The sequence below is a fragment of the Onychostoma macrolepis genome, chromosome 19, assembly GCF_012432095.1.
Source record: "Onychostoma macrolepis isolate SWU-2019 chromosome 19, ASM1243209v1, whole genome shotgun sequence".
NCBI lineage: Eukaryota > Metazoa > Chordata > Actinopteri > Cypriniformes > Cyprinidae > Onychostoma > Onychostoma macrolepis.
The window spans coordinates 14,152,878-14,159,474 of record NC_081173.1 but is presented as its reverse complement, the minus strand read 5'-3'; positions in this window follow the sequence as shown (position 1 = coordinate 14,159,474).

Genomic DNA, 6,597 nt, shown 5'->3' with positions numbered 1-6,597 from the left:
GCATGCTTCTCTTTTCTTGTGTTTTCTTCTGCTAGTTTATCCATAGCATCTCTTTCTTTTTGTTGTTGAATAACTGAAGCATTTAGATTTTCCCTTTCTTTTTGTAAGTCCTGCATGATTTTCTCTAGAGCATTTGTCTGGTCTTGAATCTCAGTCCTCATGTCTTCTATCTTTTGTTTTTCAAGCTTGATCTCTTCTTTTTGGTCATTCAATTGGGTTTGCATCTTTTCAATATGTTCCATCTCTCTATTAATTCTCTCTTTGGTGGTTTCAACATCCTCTTTCTCTTTCAGTAATTGATCTTTCAGATGTGCTATTCTTTTTCTCTCAGTTTTTAAGATTTGCATGTCCTCATCATCTTGTCTGGACCTGTCAGTGGCTACCTGTGTTTCAACCCACTTTATTTCTGCAGCTTTCCCAATGTCTTCCAGTTGTTGTTTTTGTTTGTATATTTCACACCTCTCTTGTTCTAGCTCACTCTTCTCCATTGTCACTTTGTTCATCATTTCTTCTAGGTCTTTTGACTGCTTTTGAATTTCGTCTTTCATGTGTAGCAGCTTGTCTCTTCTCATTCTTAAATCTTCATTTTCCTTTTTAATTTTTTCACGTTCTTTAGCCATCTCATCCTTCACTATCTCCAGATTTTTCTTCTCTGCCTCTCGCTCCTCTGTTTTGGACTTCTGTAGATTTTCTAATTCATTAAACTTAATATTCAGTTCATTCATCATATCCTGTAATCTAGTTTCTGCCTCTCTCTTTTCTTTTTCTAGAAACTGACAAGTGCTTTCCAGTTCTGATTTTTCCCTGATCAAATTGTCATTCATCTGTTCCAGGTCATTCTTCTGTCTCATGGTTTCACTGAGGATTGCTTCAATCTGCATAATTTCATCTTGTAAGTTTTTATGACTGTCCGTGTCCCTTATTTCTGCAGCCATTCGCTGGATTTCAGCTTTCTTCTGTTCCAGCTCAGCCTTCTCTCTTTTTATAATGTCCATCAGGTTTTCAATTTCTCTCTGCTCATTCTGGAGGTCAGCTTTCATCCTTTCTATTTCTTCTTTCTCTTCTTTCAATGTGTGAATAATACTGTGTGTTTCATCATACTGCACTTCTGCATTGGTTTTCTGTGGTTCTTCTTTCTGCAAATCTGTTTTCATTTTCTCCAGTTCATGTTTTTCTCTCGCACATTCCTTTTGTATCTTCTGAATTTCTTCTCTTTCATTGTCAATTTCAGTCTTCATTTTTTCAAATTCTGCTCTCCTTAGATGAAGCTCTTTTTGTCTCAGTTCTTCTTTGTGCTCCATTTCTTCTTGCTTTGTTTTAATTGCCTCCTCAATCTGTTTAATCTTGTTTATCCATTTATTTGCCTCAGTCATAATAATTTTAAACTCTTCCTGTTCTTTGAAAAGTTGAGCTGCCATTTCCTCTACCCTTTCCTTTTCTTTCAGTACATCATCCAAAAGTCTCTCTATGTCCTCTGCTCTCCTTAACCTTGATTCTAGCTTATCTCTTTCAGTCTCTATGTTTTGTTGCATAAGCCTAAACTCTTCTTTTTGTGTCTCCAGATCGACTCTCATTCTATTCAGTTCATTTCTTTCTGAGTTCAACATTGCCTGACACATCTCCATTTCCATTTGCTCCTTCTGCAGCCCAGTGAGTATTTTTTCAACTTCATCCCTCTCCTTCCGTAATGCTTCCTTTTGGTTCTGTATTTCCTCCAGGTGTCTTTTTATAGACTCTTCTCTCTCTGGAAGTATGTCAGTTAACTCATGTTCCTCCATTTCTTTTGTGTCCACCATCTCTTGTCTCTTTCTTTTTATTTCTCTATTTATGAAGTTCAACTCTTCTTGTCTCTGTTTCATCTCAACAGAGATGGTTTCCATTTCTCTCTTCTTTTCTTGAAGTTGAACTTCCATGTTTTCAGTTTTCTCCTGTTTGCTCTTGATCTCCATTAGAATTTTTTCCATGTCTATCTTAATTTTATCTTGAGTCATTTCTAACTCAGATCTTTCATTTTCCATGTTCTGTCTGCAGATCTCCATCTCTTCAAATTGGTTTTCAAGAGCGGCTTTATATTTCTCGAGATTATTCTTCTCTCTGTCAGTGTGATGTCTCATTGCCTCAATCGCTTTCTGGTCTTTCTGTAAAACAAGTCTTGTCTTTTCTAGTTCCCTCTTCTCAATCATCAACATTTCAGTAAGACCATCAGCTTCATCTTTATTAAACTCCAACTTTACTATCATGGATGGATCAGGTATATCTTTATATTCTGTTGTCAGTGCAGTGTCTTCTTGGCTTGAGTCCATTTCAGTTTCTTCACTTCTCATTTTGAGCTCTGTATCCTCCTGATCTTGCATTCTCTTTAATTCATCTTCTGTCCCTTTTGTTATGAAAGTTGTAAATTTCTTATGAATGCCTGTGTGTTCCTCAACAATCTGTTCCTGAGGGGCTGAAATGTCACCTACAGGTATGTCATCTAGATCAGATGTTTGTGTAGCAGAACTAACCAAAATGACTTCCAGCCTCTGTGTTGGTTGTTTACGCTTAATTTCATCAAGTGCCTCTCTCTGATGTTCAAGGATTTTTTTGTTTCTTTCAAGTTCTTCCCTTTCCCTTTGAATCTCAGACAAGAGTCTGTTGACTTCATCTATCTGTATCTGTTTTCCTTGAGAGGCCATTTCTTCTGTCTTCTGTTGAAGAAGCTGTCCAGCTAGATGTTCTTCTTTTAATGTTTCAGACACATCTTTCTCTTTTTCTAACTCATGTGTCTGCTCTTTCATGATCTTAATTTCATCAGTCTGTCTCTTGATTTCAGCTTTGGACTGTTCTAGATCTTGCCTCTCATCTTGTACTATTTGCAATTCCAGTTTGATTTTCTCCTCTTGAGCATTCAGTTTGGCTTTTGTTTGCTCCATTTCCTTCTTTAGATGGTCTATCATATCCTTGCTCCTGTCAGTTTCTTTTTGCTCCATCAATACCTTGGCCATCAGTTGATCAAGTTCCTCTCTCTCCATTTTTGCTTTTACTCTTATCTCTTCTTCCATTTGTTGTCTGTATTTTTCGGATTCATTCCTCATGTTCTTCAGATCTCTTCTCTCCTCGTTCACAGCTCTTATACTCTCTTCCAGACTTTGCTGCTGTTGATTAATTTCAGCCTTTTCAGTCTGTAACTCATATTTTATATCTTCAATTTCATCTCTTTGTTTTTGTAATTTCTTCTGGAAAACATCCAGCTCATTCCACTTCTTTATCATGTCGTCTTTTTCTTTCTCTAATTCATTCCTCTGTCTCAGGTTTTCACCAGCCTTCTGCTCAAGAAGCTTCTTCTCTTCATCTATTGATCTTTTACTCATCTCTTCCTTTTCATTTTGTTCTGTCATGTGCATCTCCAGGTCATCAGCTTGTCTTTGCAACTCTTCTCTTTCCTTTTCAATGTTATTTCTATCTTTCTCCAGAAGGTCTTTCTCTGTCTCAAACTTTTGATTTTGTTGTGATATATCAAACATAATTTTCTCTAATTCACCCCTTCTCCTGTTTGTTTCTTCTATGACACTTTCAAATTCCTTGTTAGCCTGTTTAATTTTTTCTTCCATTTCTGTTTTTTCGTCTTTCTTTCTGGTCTCCTCCAGAACATTCCTCATAGACTTAGTCTTTGACTGCTCATATTCATCAATTCTCTGTTGTAATTCTGTCCATTTATGATTTATTTCTTCTCTTTCTTTTTCTAGAAGGTCTCTGTAGTTCTTCAACTCTTGTTTTTGTTTATTTATGTCTGTGTTCATCCTTTCCAGATCTTCTTTTCGTCTGTTTGTTTCTTCAGTGACACTCTCAATTTCTGCCTTTTCCTTTTGTAGATGAGCTTCCTTTTCTTTTAGTGTTTCTCTCTCCTTATTCATTTCCTCTTCCATGTATCTTATTCGTTCACTTTCTTTTTGCAGTTCAGTCTTTATTTGAGCGAGAAAATCTTTTTCATCATTGATCTTTTGTCTCTCAAGTTCAAATTCTTCTTCATGAAGTTTAATATAATTTCTCTGTTCTTCCACCTCATCCAATAATTTCTGTACAATTTCTTTGCTTTTCTCAATATTAGATTTTTCTAGATCAGTCTGTTTTATTTTGTTGTCAAGTTCTGATCTCTCTTCTTCTATTTGCTTTATTTGTAACATTATTTCAGACCGCATCTTCTCCAGGTAATTTCTTTCCCGTTCAATGATTTTTCTGGCATCATTCATTTTCTTCTGCTCATGATCTATTTTAGTTTTCTCTCTTTCCAGTTCACTCTTTATCTGATCAAGTTCTTCTCTCTGCATCTTTGCTTTTACTCTCATTTCTTCTTCTTTCTCTTTTTCTTTCATAATATGTTCTTGCAGTGTGTTCAACTCTTGCATTTTTAGGCTTATGTCTTGATGTTCTTGCTCAGCTTTAGTTTTCAGCTCCAGAATCTTGACTTTGGTCTCTTCTAGACCTTTTCTCTCTTCTTCTATTTCCTTTTGTTCTGTTAGATATTCTTCCTTCTGTTTGACTTGAGCGGCAGATGCATTAATTCTCTGTTGTAATGCTGCCCATTTAAAGTTTATTTCTTCTCTTTCTTGTTCTAGAAGGTCTCTGCAGTTCTTTAACTCTTGTTTTTGTCCAATTATGTCTGTATTCACTTTTTCCATATCCTCTTTCTGTCTGTTTGTTTCTTCAGTGATGCTCTCAATTTCTTCCTTTTCCTTTTGTAGAATAGCTTCAATTTCCCTCAGTGTTTCTCTCTCCTTCTTTATTTCCTCCTCCATGTATTTGATTTGTTCACTTTCTTTTTGCAATTCTGTCTTACTTTGAGCTTGAAGATATTTTTCATCATTGATCTTTTGTCTTTCAAGGTCAAGTTCTTCTTTCTGGAGTTTAATATAATTTCTCTGCTCTTCTACTTTGTCCATTAATTTCTGAACTATTTCTTTGTTCTTTTCAACTTCATTCTTTTCTACATCAATCTTTTGCATTTTCTGGTCAAGTGCCGATCTGTCTAATTCGATTGCTTCTCGCATGTCTTCCATTTGCTCTCTTTCTGTTATTATGTCAGACCTCATTATTTGCAGGTCTTTTATCTCCTGTTCAATCATCTTCCTGTCATTGTCCATTTCAGTTTTCTCTCCTTCCAATTCCCTCTTTATATGATCAAGTTCTTCTCTCTCCATCTTTGCTTTTACTCTCATTTCTTCTTCTTTCTCTTTTTCTTTCGTAATATGTTCTTGCAGTGTGTTCAACTCTTGGATTTTTAGGCTTATGTCTTGATGTTCTTGCTCAGCTTTAGTTTTCAGCTCCAGAATCTCGACTTTGGTCTCTTCTAGACCTTTTCTTTCTTCTTCTATTTCCTTTTGTTCTGTTAGATATTCTTCCTTCTGTTTGACTTGAGCATCAGATGCATTAATTCTCTGTTGTAATGCTGCCCATTTATGGTTTATTTCTTCTCTTTCTTGTTCTAGAAGGTCTCTGCAGTTCTTCAACTCTTGTTTTTTTCCAATTATGTCTGTATTCATTTTTTCCAGATCCTCTTTCTGTCTGTTTGTTTCTTCAGTGACACTCTCAATTTCTTCCTTTTCCTTTTGTAGATGAGCTTCAATTTCCCTCAGTGTTTCCCTCTCCTTCTTTATTTCCTCCTCCATGTATTTGATTTGTTCACTTTCTTTTTGCAATTCTGTCTTACTTTGAGCTAGAATATATTTTTCACCATTGATATTTTGTCTTTCAAGGTCAAGTTCATCTTTCTGGAGTTTAATATAATTTCTCTGCTCTTCTACTTTATCCATTAATTTCTGAACTATTTCTTTGTTCTTTTCAACTTCATGCTTTTCTAGATCAGTCTCTTGAATTTTCTGGACAAGTGCTGATCTCTCTAATTCGATTGCTTCTTGCATGTCTTCCATTTGCTCTCTTTCTGTTATTATGTCAGACCTCATTATTTGCAGGTCTTTTATCTCCTGTTCAATCATCTTCCTGTCATTGTCCATTTCAGTTTTCTCTCCTTCCAATTCCCTCTTTATATGATCAAGTTCTTCTCTCTCCATCTTTGCTTTTACTCTCATTTCTTCTTCTTTCTTTTTTTCTTTCATAATATGTTCTTGCAGTGTGTTCAACTCTTGGATTTTTAGGCTTATGTCTTGATGTTCTTGCTCAGCTTTAGTTTTCAGCTCCAGGATCTTGACTTTGGTCTGTTCTAGACTTTTCCTTTCTTCTTCCATCTCATTCTGTTTCATGAAACCTTCTTCCTTCTGTTGCCTGACTTGAGCATCAAACTCATCAATTTTCTGCTGTAACTGTGTCCATTTATTGTTCATTTCTTCTCTCTCCTGCTCTAGAAGCTCTCTGTACTTGCTCAACTCTTGTTTTTGTTCATTTATGTTTATGCTCATCTTTTCCAGATTCTCTTTCTGTCTCTTTGTTTCTTCAGTGACACTCTCAGTTTCTTCCTTTCCCTTTTGTAGATGAGCTTCCTTTTCTTTCAGTGTTTCTCTCTCCTTATTAATTTCCTCGTCCATGTATCTTATTCGTTCACTTTCTTTTTGCAGTTCAGTCTCTATTTGAGCCAGAAAATCTTTTTCATCATTGATCTTTTGT